The sequence below is a fragment of the Patagioenas fasciata genome, chromosome 33 (assembly GCF_037038585.1).
Source record: "Patagioenas fasciata isolate bPatFas1 chromosome 33, bPatFas1.hap1, whole genome shotgun sequence".
NCBI lineage: Eukaryota > Metazoa > Chordata > Aves > Columbiformes > Columbidae > Patagioenas > Patagioenas fasciata.
Genome location: NC_092552.1, coordinates 2,740,879 through 2,756,454, shown reverse-complemented (window position 1 = coordinate 2,756,454; position 15,576 = coordinate 2,740,879). Strand labels below are relative to the sequence as shown.

Here is a 15,576-nt window from a genome sequence, read left to right as displayed (position 1 = left end):
ATTAAAAATCTTTTGTCTGTTTTGAAAAAACAAGGGGGAATTGGTGTGAGCCCAGAAGAGGTATTGATGAAGGCATTGTATGTGCTGAACTGGCTTAATCCTAAAAGTGAAACTGAAATGGAACCGGTTGTTATGCACCATATCAAAAATGTCAAAGATTTTTCCGAAAATGTGCCTAAGGTTAGTGTGTTTAATCCGACAACACAACAATGGGAAGGTCCTATGTCACTAATAACCTGGGGAAGGGGATATGCTTGTGTTTCTACAGGTAACCACAAAAATTCATGGATCCCAGCAAAGTGGGTGAGACCTTGGCTAGCTAACAGAGAAGAAACCGATTGCAGTGATGACAACCCTTAACCTCAGACATGTTATCGCTTTAAGCAACGAATGTAGCCAATGTTGAGAATACCACTTTGTAAAACAGAGCAGCAATTAATTTTTTGTTATTGGACATGTTCACAGTTATGAAGAGTTTGATTGTATGTGTTGTTTGAACTTAAAAGTTAAAAAGATAGAAGATTTGCAGAACAAGAAAATAACAGAAGATATTGGGTTTTTTGGGGTGAATGCCTTGTTTGGTTAAAAGGAATATTGAAAACAGGTTTGTTCTTGTTAATTGTAATTGTATTAGCCTTAATGTTCTTACCCTGTATTTCACACTGTATTTAAAGCATGATACGGCGTATTGTTAATATTAAATAAAAGAGGGGGAGATGTAGTGGCAGAGCCCCCCCCCGCCCCAGGGGGATGGGGTTGTCGCCAGCCTGGCTGAGAGGTGAAGCCAGAGACAAAAGAGACTAAAGGAGCACCATTAGAATGTAATAATGAGTGAGCAATCGCCGGACACATGCGTGCAGAGCGCGTGGACAGTACATGCAGCCTAGCATGTTATTGTATAACACGAGTTACAACCAATCACGTTGTTGTAAGGCGCGTGGACAGGGCAGCTTTGCTATAAAGCCAGCCCGGTCCGACAATAAAGCGAACTCTGTGAACATCATATTGGTGTGTCAGGTTCTGTGGCTCGCATGGATAAAGCAACACTAGAGAAAGGTGGACTCGCTGTAGGCTCTGCCTCCTGCCCTAGGGGAGAACAGAGGATCTGTTTTACACAAGGTGGTGAGTGGGGCTATTCAGATGGAGGGGGAGTGCAAGATCAGTAGAAGGAGGAGTTAGTTAAGAGTGCCACTCAGGAATTAAAAGGAAAGCAAGAGCAACAGAAATTGGTACAGAACAGCAGTGATTGGTATGAGGAAATAAGGCAAAAAGACAAAGGATTACAATTACCGACAGCAGGGAAAAACCTGTTTATAGATCTTATGGAAAAGACAGCCCGAGAATTAAATGTCACCTCGTGCTGGATATGTGGGGGGTCTCAAATGACTGAATACGTTGGACGAACCCCTTGTCAGTTAGCGTTGAGGGCAAATTCGTCAAGTACCTCTATTCCTCCCACTTGGTGGCCAGGTCCACCTAATGGATATTGGTCTCGAAACTGTAGCCTGGTGGAAGAAAATAGGGTTCGTGATAGTATGTGCATTTCTGCGTTTACTGTTTGTGCCATGCATGATCCCGTGCTTTATTCAGTTACTACATTCAGCAGTCCAAGGCATGCAAATCTCAGCCATGCCTATCGATCCTGAAATGGCAGCAAAAGGAACGGGGTATAAATTAATGATTTTAGGCAGGTGCTGGCTAACTTTGAAGTCAAAGCACGAATCAATGGGATAAAAAGCAAAAAGGGGAACTGTGAGAAATGCAGCTGTGGTTCGTGCTGAGAAGATGTTTAATGTTTACAGATATAACCAAATGGGGCACGGGCTCTGAACCTGGAAAAGGAAAAGGTGGTGAAGTTCTATGTAAAAAGTTAGGAAACTTGTTTATGAAGTTATATTGATAGAGGGAAATAACATTTTAAAGGGTTAACCAACTACATAGTAAGAGCCTACTAACGAACTAACACTTTAAGCCACAGAATGAATATCTAGTTCAGAACTGTATGTAAGCAATTGTGCTAGGAATCTTTAAAGGGCCAGGAGTAAAATCCCAGCGCGTGGTGCGTGTGCGTGAAGCAGCTCCGGGAGCGCTCGCCCCGGGCTCTGCCGCAGCACACGTTGTGTTCCACGCACAGTCTGATGCCCACGCTCCCGGCTCGGTCCGTCTGTCCCGCTCCCGGCGCCTTGTCCGGCTGAGCAAGGGCTCGGACTGCGGGCGGGCTGAGGGCGGGGCAAGGGGGCGCGCGCGGAGCGGCGGCGAGCTGCGATTGGCCGGCTGCGGGCGGCGCGTGCCGCCGCGAGGCCGCGTCCGGTCGCCGTGGTGCCGGCGGAGCCGTCGCCGCCGTTGGCGTGGGGGCGAGCGGTCGGTGCGAGAGAGAGCGGGAGTGCGGGGCTGGCGGAGCCGGCAGCAGCCCTGCCTGCGGACGCGGACACAGCGCCATGTGCGGGATCGGCTGCGGGCCCTGCTGCGGACGGGTATGAGCGAGCCGGGCCCCGCCGCCCGCCCTCCCCAGGTAAATTGTCCCTTTAGTGCTAAAAAATGTAATAGTTCTTTTTGCAGTTTCACTTCATAAAAGGGATTTGTGTAACGCTTTCTCATTTCTTAAAAGGCATGGCTAAAAAAAAGAGATTAAATTTGAAATATAGTGTGATATATCACACTGAGGAAGGAAAACCATGAGCCAGCACTGGGCCCTTGTGGCCAGGAAGCCAATGATACCCGGGGTGGGTTAGAAGGGGGTGGTCAGTAGGTCAGAGAGGTTCTCCTGCCCCTCTGCTCTGCCCTGGGGAGACCACACCTGGAATATTGTGTCCAGTTGTGGCCCCTCAGTTCCAGAAGGACAGGGAACTGCTGCAGAGAGTCCAGCGCAGCCACCAAGATGCTGAAGGGAGTGGAGCATCTCCCGTGTGAGGAAAGGCTGAGGGAGCTGGGGCTCTGGAGCTGGAGAAGAGGAGACTGAGGGGTGACCTCATTAATGTTTATAAATATGTAAAGGGTGAGTGTCAGGAGGATGGAGCCAGGCTCTTCTCAGTGACAACCAGTGACAGGACAAGGGGTGACGGGTACAAACTGAGATACAAAAGGTTCCTCTTAAATTTGACAAGAAACTTCTTCATGGTGAGGGTGTCAGAGCCTGGCCCAGGCTGCCCATGGGGGTTGTGGAGTCTCCTTCTCTGCAGACATTCAAACCCGCCTGGACCCCTTCCTGTGGAACCTCAGCTGGGTGTTCCTGCTCCTGGATGAGCTTTCCAGGTCCCTTCCAACCCCTGACATTCTGGGATTCTGGGATTCTGTGAAAGGGTTATTAGACATTGGAACAGGCTGCCCATGGCAGCGGTGGGGTCACCATCCCTGGAGGGGTTTAAAAGGGACATAGATGAGGTCCTGAGGGACATGGGGCAGTGCCAGGGGTGGGCTGACGGTTGCACTCGATGGTCTCTTCCAACCAAAATGTTTCTATGATCCTATCTATTTTTTGCATTGTAATAGTGTCTGAATTTCAGGGTTCATGTGATCTTGTCCCGGTACTTTTGCAAGGACGTTAAAAGTAAATGTGTTGCTATCTGCAATTCAAAACTGTTTTTCCGTTGTTTTCTAACAGGCTCGGAACTTCCCCTTTCGGAACCTGTCTCTTTGGAGATGCTGGAGAAGACCAAGGAGGAGGACACCCAGGCAGAAGAGAGACGAGGAAGATGTGGAGTCTCTGCACAGCCTTGAGGAGACTCTGACCAAGCCAACCAAGGAAGAAGTGGAGAGCCCAGAGTGTACTGAGGAGCCTCCAGAGCGCGTTGAGGAGACTCCAGAGCGCATTGAGCAGACTCTAAGCGAGACAAGAGAGGAAGATGTGGAGACTACAAGCAAGGTATCAGACAAAGACGCAGAGACTCCAGAGCGCGTTGAGAACGGTCTAAGCAAGGCAACAGAGGAAGACACAGAGACTGCAGAGTGCACAGAGGAGACTCCAAGCGAGCCAACTGAAGAAGACGTGGAGACTCCACAGAGCCTGGAAGAAAATGTGAGGAACCAACCTGGGGAAGACGTGGAGGTTCCACAGAGCGTTCAAGAGGCAAGTCACTGGTGCACAGACAGTTCTGTATGACTTAGGGATATTTTAGAGTTAAAAGAGGTAAAAAAAAAACAGAAAAGCAACCCCCAAAAAAACCCCAAACCCCAGCACCCCAAACCAGGATTTGGTTGCACTGCACTCAAATCCTTTCTAATTGAGTTGTTGCTGTGCTTAAGGCTATGGTAGTCAGTAAAGCCCTGAAACTTTAATTATTCAAGTGGTATGTATGCAGAAAAAGCATTATGTGGTTGCAGGGGGACCAGTATATGTATTTCTGAAGTTAATTGTTACATCTATTTTCAATTCTCTAGTGCTTTGCTCCTCAACATGTATCAGCATGTTAATACAGCGGCTGTTAGTGGTGGGGTTCAGGAGATCTGGACTCTCTGGTTTAATTCTTACCTCTTTCATTGACTTGTGCAGTAAGTTGTGCACTCAGCTCCTCTCTGCTTTCAGTTAAAAGCCCAAAAAGGCCCAGGTAACTGAAGGCAGCTAAAAAGTGGCAACTGGAGTGAGCGTTGTTGAGGTGTTGTGAGATCCTGGTGCTGGCATGCTGGTGTCTGCAGCCTGCGCTTGTGCAGGGACCATGTTCCTTTCTCTCTGACTTGTTTCTCTTGGCCCTTTTCCTGGCAGAGCACAACTGAGGATGGAGCTGAAGACGCACAAGAAGGAGCTGTTGACTGCGACAGCCTGAGAAGAGCGCAGATCCAGCAGACTGGCAGCGAAGGAGCAAGATGGCTCGGGGTAAGTAAAGCTGGCATGGTGGCCAAGCCCCCAGCTGATCAAAGTGTCCTCACTTCATTGCAATCGGTGCAGCTGTGGCAGTTTGAGCCAGAGGGTCAGGAGGTGGGTAGAACTTTCATGTTATGTTGCGATGTTTCTACATTTTCTTCAGGATCCAAGGCAATAATATAAGAACTTGCTTTGGTGTAGTGTCCAGGTTGGTAGTATAGAGACTTTGAGTGGCAGATTTCCCATCTCTGCCTCCTGTTTTTACCGGGAGAAATAGCAGAAAGTATTTTTGACCTCCTGTACATTTTCCAGCTGATGGGAAGAGTTCTTAGTGATGCTGCATTTGTAGAGTGATTTGGAGGCTTTTCAGCTGAAAAGCGTTGGCTGGTAGTGGATGTGTCTGAGAGAAATGCAGCTCTAACTGAAAATTTCATAGAACCCGTGTTGAAAGGAATACAACTGGTTTTGTTCATTTTGAGTGAGTTGGGCTTTATTACCAATTCCTTTAAGTACTGAGAAGCTTGAAACCTTGCTTAGTATTTTCTTGTAGAGGTTGGAGTAAGTGAAGGAACTTAGATCTTTCATGCTGCAAGAAGTCTGACAAACCTTTCTTAAACTTCTGGATGCTAAGAAAGCATCCGGGGTTTTTGAATGGTTGGCCCTGTTATGAGAGAATGGTCAGTTTCAAAGGCAACCAGGAGATTACAGCTTAAGCACTGGAAACACTTGGCTGTTTCAATAAGAAATGTCTTGATTGTCCTCCAGTATTTGATACAGCATTTGGTGTTTGGAGAGCCCAAACCGACAAAATTGTTCAGTAACTAGAGATGGACTATTCCTGTGAAAAGGTGGAATGGAATCTGTGTTTCGTTGTGCAAGCTCTGTCGGGGCTCTGGCTTCTGTCTGAGTTTTGTGCTTTGTCTTTGTTTCCACTTTGTAGGCTGAAGGGGACCAGTTCCCTGCAGGACACACTGTCAGCCCGGACGAGACGTGCAACAGCAGGGCCCTGAAAGCTGGAACTTTGGAAAAGCTGGTGGAGACGCTTCCGACGGCCTTTGCCGATAATGACTTCACATACATCAGCATCTTCCTCTCCACGTACAGGGCCTTTGCTTCCACCAGCACAGTCCTGGAACTGCTCCTGGACAGGTGAGAGCCGGGACAGAATGGAAACTGAGCCGTCATTTATTATACACGACAGGGGGATGTTGACAGAAAAGAATCCTGCAAAATTCAGGATTTCAGCGTAAACACACCATGTGTAAATGCACGTTGCCCACATCCCAAATCTCATTAAAGCTTAAGCGCCAGGTGGGGGAAGCGTGCGTGGTCTGACCGCTAAGGAACCAAACTGGGACCGACACAAGAAAACCAATACAGCTTGTCCCTTAAAAAAAGACCAGTGCACGGGGGATATGTGCAAACCCTTCATCTCTGCCGCAGCTTCCCCAGCCACGGTGGAATTGTCCAGCATGAAGCCCTTGTCTTCATGCCAATTGTATATGAATATGCCAATATCTATATGTTTATGCCAATTGTATATGGATTACGCTGTTTGGGTTGCTCAGTAGAGGTTCCTCTAAACAGCCATCTCATTTTTTCAGATACGGAAACCTGGAGATCTCGGGCTCTGAAGAACATGGAACCCAGAATTCCCCCGGATCCAGCACAGTGCTCAGGACGTAAGTTTGGTTTTGCAGCGCCCAGCGAGCCCCAGTCAGGGTTCGGTGCTGGAGCGGGACGTGGGCAGCAGAGCTGTTGTTTCATTTGACAATTCACAGCCCTGTTTGCTTCAAGGAGCTTGTGTAAAGGCCAAGTATCAGCTGTCTCATAACACATCCAATAATACAACGCAGAGAAAATATGAATGACTGCGCTGGTTTCTCAAGGTGTAATTGAAGAAGCAGCCTTTAGTTTCCTATGAAGTATTATCTTAATAATATTTCTTGCCTAAAAAGAACAAATTAAATTCTGTGCTCACAGAAGTGTCCATACTGCCCTCACGTGGGGGATGAATGTCTCAGTGTTCCTGTTGTTATATTAGGTACAGATCCATGCGATTGCATCAATACCTGCTGCATACAACCCATGTGTTCTCTCTGAATTTGCTCACAGTGCGATGGCATCGATTTTACAAGCCTGGCTCGACCAATGTGCCGACGATTTCCGAGAGCCGCCCGAGTACGTGTGTCTGCAGAAGGTGCTGAGTTATCTGAAGAAGAACATGCCCGGCTCTGACCCGGAGAAGAGGGCGCAGAACCTCCTGGAGCAGTTCCAGAAAGAAGAATGGGAGAATGATGGTAAAGTACCTTTCTCTGCTGTCTGTGTGTTCTCCCAGCGTCAAGCCTGACACATCCCCTTATCCAGAGCACAAAGCTTCCTGTGCCGTGAGCCGAAAAGTCGTAAGAGCTCACGTGGTATGTGAATGAGTACTGGAATCAACTTCCAGCCTTAGTAGGCAGACTGAGTTCTACTACATGCATTTTTCTCACGTTACCTGCGTGTTTCTCAGACCCCGTTGGCTCTGGAGCGCATAACGGTAGGACTGGTGTGCAGAAAAGGCCCAGGTTTAGACTTAGTGCTGCGGCAGCCAAGGCTGCCGATCAATTCTGTACAGCCCTGCAGCCCTGAATCCAGCTCTGGTTTAGTGCCGAGTCCAGCCCAGGGCGTCCGGGGGCCTGTCCTGAAGCTGCTGGAGCCACGATTGGTTTCGTATATTTTGCATTACTTTCTCTCCTCATCAGTAGTACTAGCAAAGCACGTTTTAACTTTCCAACTGGTCTCTCTCCCTTCTCCTCCTCTTCCCTTGAAACGTGGACATAAGAGCATTCTCAGCGTAATATTTTGGGAGTATAATTGCAGTCTTGTCTCTTTGCAGTTCAGCTGTTTTTCAGAGTATAGAATGCATAGATGCTGACAAGCAGATTATCAAAGTTCTGCAGTGTTAATAAGGAGTTGTTGTGGGGGGGTTGGTGGGTTTGTTCTTTCCAAAGAATGGTTAGTGAATGGGTTAAGGCACTTCTCAGCTAAGAGACCCTGAACAGCTCAGTTCTCCCTATTTCTTTTTCTTCTACCTTCTCTTTGCCCATTTAATCTTCTGGACCTTCTCTATCTCCCTAAAATATGCAGCACGGTGAGGCCGTTACCCCAGGCAGGTCCCTTTGCATGTTCTGTTCTTCTATGTAGTGATTTTCCAAATACCTGCTTTGATTACTTGTTTTCTGTATAAATTCACTGACTCGTGTTTTCCCCGCTGGCCAGACGCGTTCCACAGCCTTTCTCCCTGCACCCCGGACGAGGAAGAGGAACTGGAGATCAGCGGCCCAGAAGAATTCTCGCTGTCCCAAGAAGACCTGGTGGCAGAACAGCTGACATACATGGATGCGGTATGTAGATCATACGTATTACTTGAAATGCTCGGGGAAAGAGTTCTGGGCTTCTCATTGTTTGTTTGTTTGTTTTTTAACTTATATCGGTGTAAGTCTGTTGTTCCAGAACCGCTCTGTTGCTGGGACACAGAGCGCAGCTCTGCTTGGTTATCCAGACTTGCTTCATTGATTGGGCTTTTCCTTCAGTTCTTCTGAAGGTGTTTGTCTTTTTGTTATACAGTGTGGATGTAGACTGTGTGGCCTCTTTTGCAAAGTTTAGCATTTGACCCCTCAGAAATAGCGTATTTTGACTGTATCTTAGGCTACCTCACCTGAAGATGTAGAAGTACTTTGTAACTGTAGAGCTCCGATTTGGCTTATTTGTATCAATCTCTTTCAAAAGTATCATGATATAGAAATCTTTCCCCCTGGTAATGTAAGTGATAGAAAGGTGTCTTTTATTTTTCCAGGACAGTTTAGCTGACAGTTCTTTTAGGGCGTCAGGCCTAAAGAGTTATACCAAAGTGTATATTTTAAACTGGAGAGAAAACCAATATTTCCCTTTTAATACCATACTGGATTCAGCTGCAGTTTGTACTGTAACCGTGCATTTCTTGCTGTGGGCAGTAGCGCTCCAGGCTGAGTTGGACACCTCTGTTTCCCTCTAGACACTCTTCCAGAACGTTGTGCCCCACCACTGCCTGGGCTGCATCTGGTCCCGAAGGGACAAGAAAGAGAACAAACAGCTGGCACAGAGCATCAGAGCCACCATCTCGCAGTTCAACGCCGTCACCAACTGCGTGCTCAGCACCATCCTGGAGAGCAAAGAATTAAAGACACAGCCAAGAGCGAAGATCTTGGAGAAGTGGATCCGTATCGGACGTGTAAAGCGTTTATTCGCGACTGTTTAACGTTCCTTGTGCGGGTGCCGTGGAGCTGGGGGGGGACAGGGGGGTTGTAGCGGGGAGTGATATTTTTGATGCTCAGTATTTGTAGAGCTGCCCGCTTAGCAGGGAGAATGTGCAGCAAGCAGGACACGGGGCAGACAGAAGAGCACTGGCTATTGGTGATGCTGACGTTTAACGCTCCTGTGTTTCTAACCGCTCCTTTCACAGCAATGTAGGATCCTGAACAACTTTTCGTCTCTGAAGGCCATCGTTTCCGCCTTGCAGTCCACCTCGGTTTATCGCCGGAAGAAGACCTGGGCCTGCGTTCCAAAGTAAGGCTGTGCAGTGTGTCACTGGATGTGTTTTGGTGCTTTTATCTTTTCTGTGCCCAACTGTTAACGATTCTTGAGAAAAAAATTGTCCCCTGATCTGATTCAGAGTGCTTACAAACAACTTAAATCATTGAATCTTTTCCTGTACAGGGACACAATGCTGATGTTCGAAGAGCTTTGCGAAATCTTCTCCGACTGTGACAACTTTGCGACGAGCAGGGAGCTGCTGCTGAAGGTGGGAATGAGCTTGAGTTGCCAGGTTGTGATCTCACCCAAAGCCGAGCTCAGCCCTGTTCCTGACCAATGAGCTCCCGTATGCGGTGCTTTGGGGAAGACGGGTCTGTAAATCCCGGCTTTTCTGCTGGGGCGAGAGGTGCCGCACAGCGAGATTTGACGCAGAGGAGTTACGAATGAGCACTTTGGCTTATATACCGCTCTGTGCAGACATGAACCGCTGGCTGAGATACCAAGGATGATGTCGTGAAAGCATCATTTACAAGAGCGCTGTTTGGTGAAGCAGACTAGTTGTATTTGGTTTGCTTCCACAGGAGTATTCTAATTAGTATAATTATTACTTCTCAGTCAATTAATCCACCATTGCTCTGACCGTTTGCAGGGAGTCACACAAGGCACGGTACCTTACCTGGGTACCTTCCTCACTGACCTCGTCATGCTGGACACAGCCCTTCAGGACTATCTCGAGGTAATTTGGGGCAATTTTTGGAATCCTAAATCTCCTCCCTCCCTTGCAGACACTGTGTCTGCTCCTGCATCTTCCACTGGGTGCTAGTGCAGTTCTTAAAAAGAGAGGAATGTATTTAACAAATAGACTCAGGTACACGAGTGCTGTGGCTTATCCTAGAGCTGGAAACGGGTCTTTGTAGAGGCCTTTGGTCAGGGCAGCTCTGGCCCGTCCCTTGGTGTCGCTACTTCATCCTGTTCATCCTGTTTGTGATCAACTCCAGCCGAGCCTGTGCTCTTCTCCTCCGATCCCTTCTCTGTCCTTCCAACAGGGCGGCCTGATCAATTTTGAGAAGCGGCGAAGGGTAAGTGGAACGGTGACTGTTCTGTGATCGTTAGTGCCTGACGCTCTCTGCTAGAGCGTTCTCTTGGCGAGGCCTGTTGTCTTTGCTGGGCGTATCCAACAGCCGCTCACGTTACTCAGAGGGTGAGGAAGGAACAGTCCCCGGCACGCTGTGAACCTCTGCCGGGCTGTGCGGGGCGGCGCGGGAAGAGAAATTCCTTTTAGATGCGGGCAGCAGGGGAAGAGGAGCCGCAGGGCACTCGCTGCCGCGGGAGTTACGTCTGGGGCACGTTCCCCCCGTTTGGTGTTCACGGGAACACGTTACACGAGCGTGTTCTGTGTGCTGGGAGCGCATCAGACCTGCTGGCGTGAGACCTTTGCTGGCCACAAGATGCAGTCTGTGACCATCTTCCTTGTGCTGCAGTAAATAGTTGTGGGTCAAAGGTGCAGAGAGCGAAGCGGGTACCTGGGACCGAGAAATCAAGGCTGAGCGTTGCCTTCCAGCCTGAGCCTTGTTGGTCAGAGATCGGTAGGAGCGAAGGTGCCGGGGTTTCCTCTGTCCGAGGGCAGTTTGTCCTGGATCTGTTGCTGCGTGTGTTTAGTGTATTAACGAGACTGGCTTGATTTTTCTAATTAGAATTCCTATTTTATTATTTGTTTTCTTAGGAGTTTGAAGTAATCGCACAAATTAAGCTGTTGCAGTCCTCATGTAACAGCTATTGCGTGACAGGAGATGAGAAATTCGTGCAGTGGTTTAGGAGGCAGCGGCATTGAAGTGATGAGGAGAGGTAGGGTCTCAGCCCAGCTGGCGAAGCAGCTTTTCTTCCCCCGCAGGCAGGTTCAGGTTCTCTCAGCCTTGAGCTCTGCGCTGCCAGGAGCTGCTCCCGGAGAGTGGAAATACACACGCACAGAGCTGCGCTCCTCCTCGTGGGGATGAACCCTCTGGGACGTGGGAGTGACCCAGGGCTTCTCAGATATGGCCACTTTGAGATATTTAACTAACGGTATTGCCTGTTCTGCAGTTTCCGTCTGTCACGTGAAATCGAAGGAGCAGCTCCTGACCAGAGCACCGCAGCGGGCAGAGCTCAGAAGAGCGTGGTGAAGATTCAGCCTGTGAGTACAACGGGGAGGGGGTTTGGTGTGTGAATATGAACTGGAATAAATCAAACACGAGCTGACAAACCTGGCTGGGGATCCAGAGCACTGCAGTGCTGCGAGGAGACACCGCCAGCTAGAAATACGTATTGCTGTTGTCTCTTTCTATTGGTGTAAGTAGCCATGAGGGTTATCGACTAAAGACTTCAGAAATAACTCTAAGGTGTCAAACAAAGGAACGATTTTAGTGCTGGATTATAAATTCAATTCAAATTTGCAGCAGCAAAACAGAGCAAATAAGGATAGAGTCTAATTTGCTATACACACACAAACAATAGGCCACTCGAGATAGGAAAACACAACAGCAGGTCAGATTGTTGAAGCAAGTGACAGCTGTGCTCAGCCCAGCTCTGTTGTGCTTTCTTTTCTCCCCTAGGCCGTTCCTGGGCTTGGGGGTGAGCGCCCTCAGCACCCCCGTCAACGCGCAGCCCAAACCTGCTCCAGGTGGGAGCTCTGGGGACAGCACCGTCACCATCGTCCCTCCCACCGACACTGCTGAGGAGCCTCAGCACAAGGTAGGGCCCGGGCCCTGTGTTCAGCACAAACAGCCTGTGCGAGGCTGCTGACGCTGCCGGCGGCCCCAGGCGCTTGCCCAAGCCTGTGGATCTTGACTGGAGCGTTGCTGGCAGTGGAATGGAGGGACCTGAGCTCTGGGAAAGGCGATTTTGGGGGGAGGGCTCATGTACATCAGCCCAGCCTAATTCTGGGGCAGGCAGAGCAGCTGAGCAAGTGAGAAGCAGGTGAGGTCAGAGCTCACCAGCCCTGTGGTTTGACCTGTCAGGAACTGCCCAGACCAAGCCTGGGCTGGGCTGGGTTCCGTTCCCAGGGAGCTTTGTCCTGCAGACTCTGCTCTCTTGACCTAAGCTGCCTTAACTGGGTTGCCGAAGCCCTTGTTAAGGCTGTTGTGCTGAAGAGTGTCATCTTTAGCTTTTGGATCTTTGAAATTAAATGGTAATGAATGTGTTTGATCTCGTCTCCCCCCTTGCTGCCATCTGATGACAAGTGCTCCAAGAAGTGCCCCGGCCCCGTGACTCCCGTTCCATCAAAAGAAGTGCCGCCAGTCCTGCCAGTCTACAACCAGCAGAGCGGAGAGAGCTGCGTCATCCGCACCAGCGTAGAAGAGGACAGAAGCGGCAACATCTACAGGAGCATCCTGGTGAGCGGTGGGAACAGCAAAGCGCTGTTACTGTGGGTGGTGTTTTCACCCCAGGTGACTTGAATGGTGCTTTTAGTTTCGGAAACACCTATTCCCCGATCAGACCTCCTTGGCAGGGAACGTGACCGATGTTACAAATCAAAACATGTGGAGCAGGGGATGAATGAGAGGTTTGCAAAGAGCATCTCTCAAGGTTTCTGGCCTTGAAATTGAAGCTTGTATTTGATCAACAATGCCAAGGGAAGCACTCTGAGCAAGTGCCGGCTTTGCTGCCCCTGCTCTTCTGCCAGCGCCGGCTGTTGTGTGTCCAGCTCAGCACTGGGGTGTGTGAGCTGTGACACAAGGTGCCCCTTCCCCAGCAAACCCAGCTCCAAGGCCCAGAATCTTTGCAGGACATCGCAGAAAGTGTTTAGCAGGGGAGACTGTGGATTAATGGATGTCTGCAAACAGCAGCTGGGGCAGCTCTTGCTGCGGATTTGATGGCTGCTGAGAACAAGGTCTCACCTCTCCGAGCGGTTGCTCAGGAGAGCAGAGGCTGTGATTTCCTGCTGCATTTCTAGAGCAGTGTCTGTTGTCTTGAACTAACTCCACCCCCAGGTGTCGCAAAGAGCGTGTTTTAGCGTCTGGCAGAATCTGCGACTTGGTTACCAAGCGACTCCTTGCAACTCCCTCTTTGCAGCTGAGTAACCAAGAGAAGGCTCCTGCTGTCACCCAGCGAGCCGTGGAGAAGCACAACCTGCAGTCTGGCTCGGCCGAGGATTACGAGCTGGTCCAGATCATCTCCGAGGACAAAGGTGGGGAAGCAGAACTCTGCTGCTGCTGCTGCTTGAAGAGCTCTGCTGCATTTTGCCGGCAAGAGTAACATGCGGAGCGACGTCAGAAACGCCATCGCCACGTTGTCCCAGCTGCCGGTGAGAATAAACCCCCAACGCTGAGTGGGGCGCCCATGAACGCTCGCTCTGCTCCCTCTCTTGCGGAGCTGGCGATCCCACCCAAGGCGAACGTGTTCTACGCCATGAGCACCCAGGGCAACTTCGACTGCATCCTGAGAAGAAAAGCTGCAGCACAGGAGGAGCCCGCACTTCATGGGTTGTAATGGCTGAGCTCTGGATAGGATTTACTGTTTATATTATAAGTATGTAAACTTTTTTCCCCCCAGTTTTAGTCTGGAGTTCATATATTTTAATATGTGACCTGTATATAATGTTTGAGCTTTGTATCATATTTAATATTTCTATAACGAGTATATTAACTTTTTTCCAGTTTTTCTCTGCAGTTAATGTATTTTAATACTCGATGTGTTTATCATATTTAATCTTTCCATACTTCTACAGAAACCTTCAATATTATATCATCTTTTTTCTACTGATGTCTGCTTGGAGTTCCTATATTTAAATAGCTTAGCTTTATAGCATATTTTAGCTTTGTATAATATTCAGTATTCACAGAATAAGTACGTAAACTTTTTCCACTAATTTCTCCTTGGAGTTAATATATTGAAATGGTTTAGCTGTATATAGTATTTGAGCTTTATTTAATATTTTTTATTTAACATACTGATATTTAATATTTATGTGATATTTTTATTTAATGTACTAATGTTTAATATTTATTTAATATGTTTATTTAATGTACTAATATTTAATATTTATTTACTATGTACATAGACCTTCCCCAATAATTATTTTCTGGAGTTGATATATTTTATTATTAAATCTTTATACAATATTTGATCCTTGTATAATATTTAATATTGATATGATAAGTATATCAACGTTTTTCAACCCATTTTTGTCTGGAGTTAATGTATTTTAATGTTTCTTCTGTAGATAGTGTTTGAGCTTTATATCACATATCTAGAGATGCATATAAAATAAATAGAGAAACTTTTTTCCACCCTTTTTTTCTGGAGTTAATAGATACTAATAACTGAGCTTTATAGAACACATCATCTTTATTTAATATTTATAGAATAAATACTTGAACTTTTTTCCACCAATTCTTGTCTGGAATTAAAATATTCTAATATTTGATCCCTATGTCATATTCAATCTTTACATGGATGTAACATCTCTATCATAAATACGTCACTTTTTTCCACTAATTCTTCTCTTGAGTTAATATATATTAAGATTTGAGCTTTTATATCATACATAATCTTTATTTAATACATAATCTTTATTTACATAATAAATATGTGAACTTTTTTCCCCCACCAATTCTTGTCTGGCGTTAAAATATTTTAATATTTGATCCTTATGTAGTATTTAGTTTTTATAGATATGTAACATTTCTATAATAAATACGTAACTTTTTTCAACTAATTTTTGTCTGGAGTTAATATAGTTTAATATTTGATCCTTATATCATATTTAATCTCTATATATTATTGAATGTTTCTATAAAAATACGTAAACATTTTTCCAGTATTTTTTGATCTGGAGTTACTAGGATTAATATTTAAGCTTTATATAATACATAATCTTTATTTAATATTTATATAATAAATACTTGAACTTTATTCCACCAATTCTCGTCTGGAGTTAGTAGATTTTAGTGTTTGATCTCTAGATAATATTTGATCTTTATATGATATTTAATCTTCATATAATATTGAATGTTTCTATAATAAATAGATTAACTTTTGACCACTAATTTGTGTCTGGAGTTAATATATTTTAATGTTTGATTTTGTATTCTATTTAATCTTTATTTAATATTTAATACTTATATAATAAATATGCAAACGTTTTCCCACCAATTCTTGTCTGGAGTTAGTAGATTTTAATGTTTGATCTTTAGATCATGTTTGAGCTTTGTATAATATTTAATGTATCTATAATAAATAGATGAACT

At 46.6% G+C, this 15,576-nt stretch overlaps 1 pseudogene; it reads left to right on the top strand.

Annotated features, from left to right (window-relative positions):
- The first annotated feature begins 2,326 nt into the window (after positions 1 to 2,326).
- LOC136115817 (ral guanine nucleotide dissociation stimulator-like 1) lies at positions 2,327 to 14,945 on the top strand (annotated as a pseudogene).
- Positions 14,946 to 15,576: the final 631 nt, after the last annotated feature.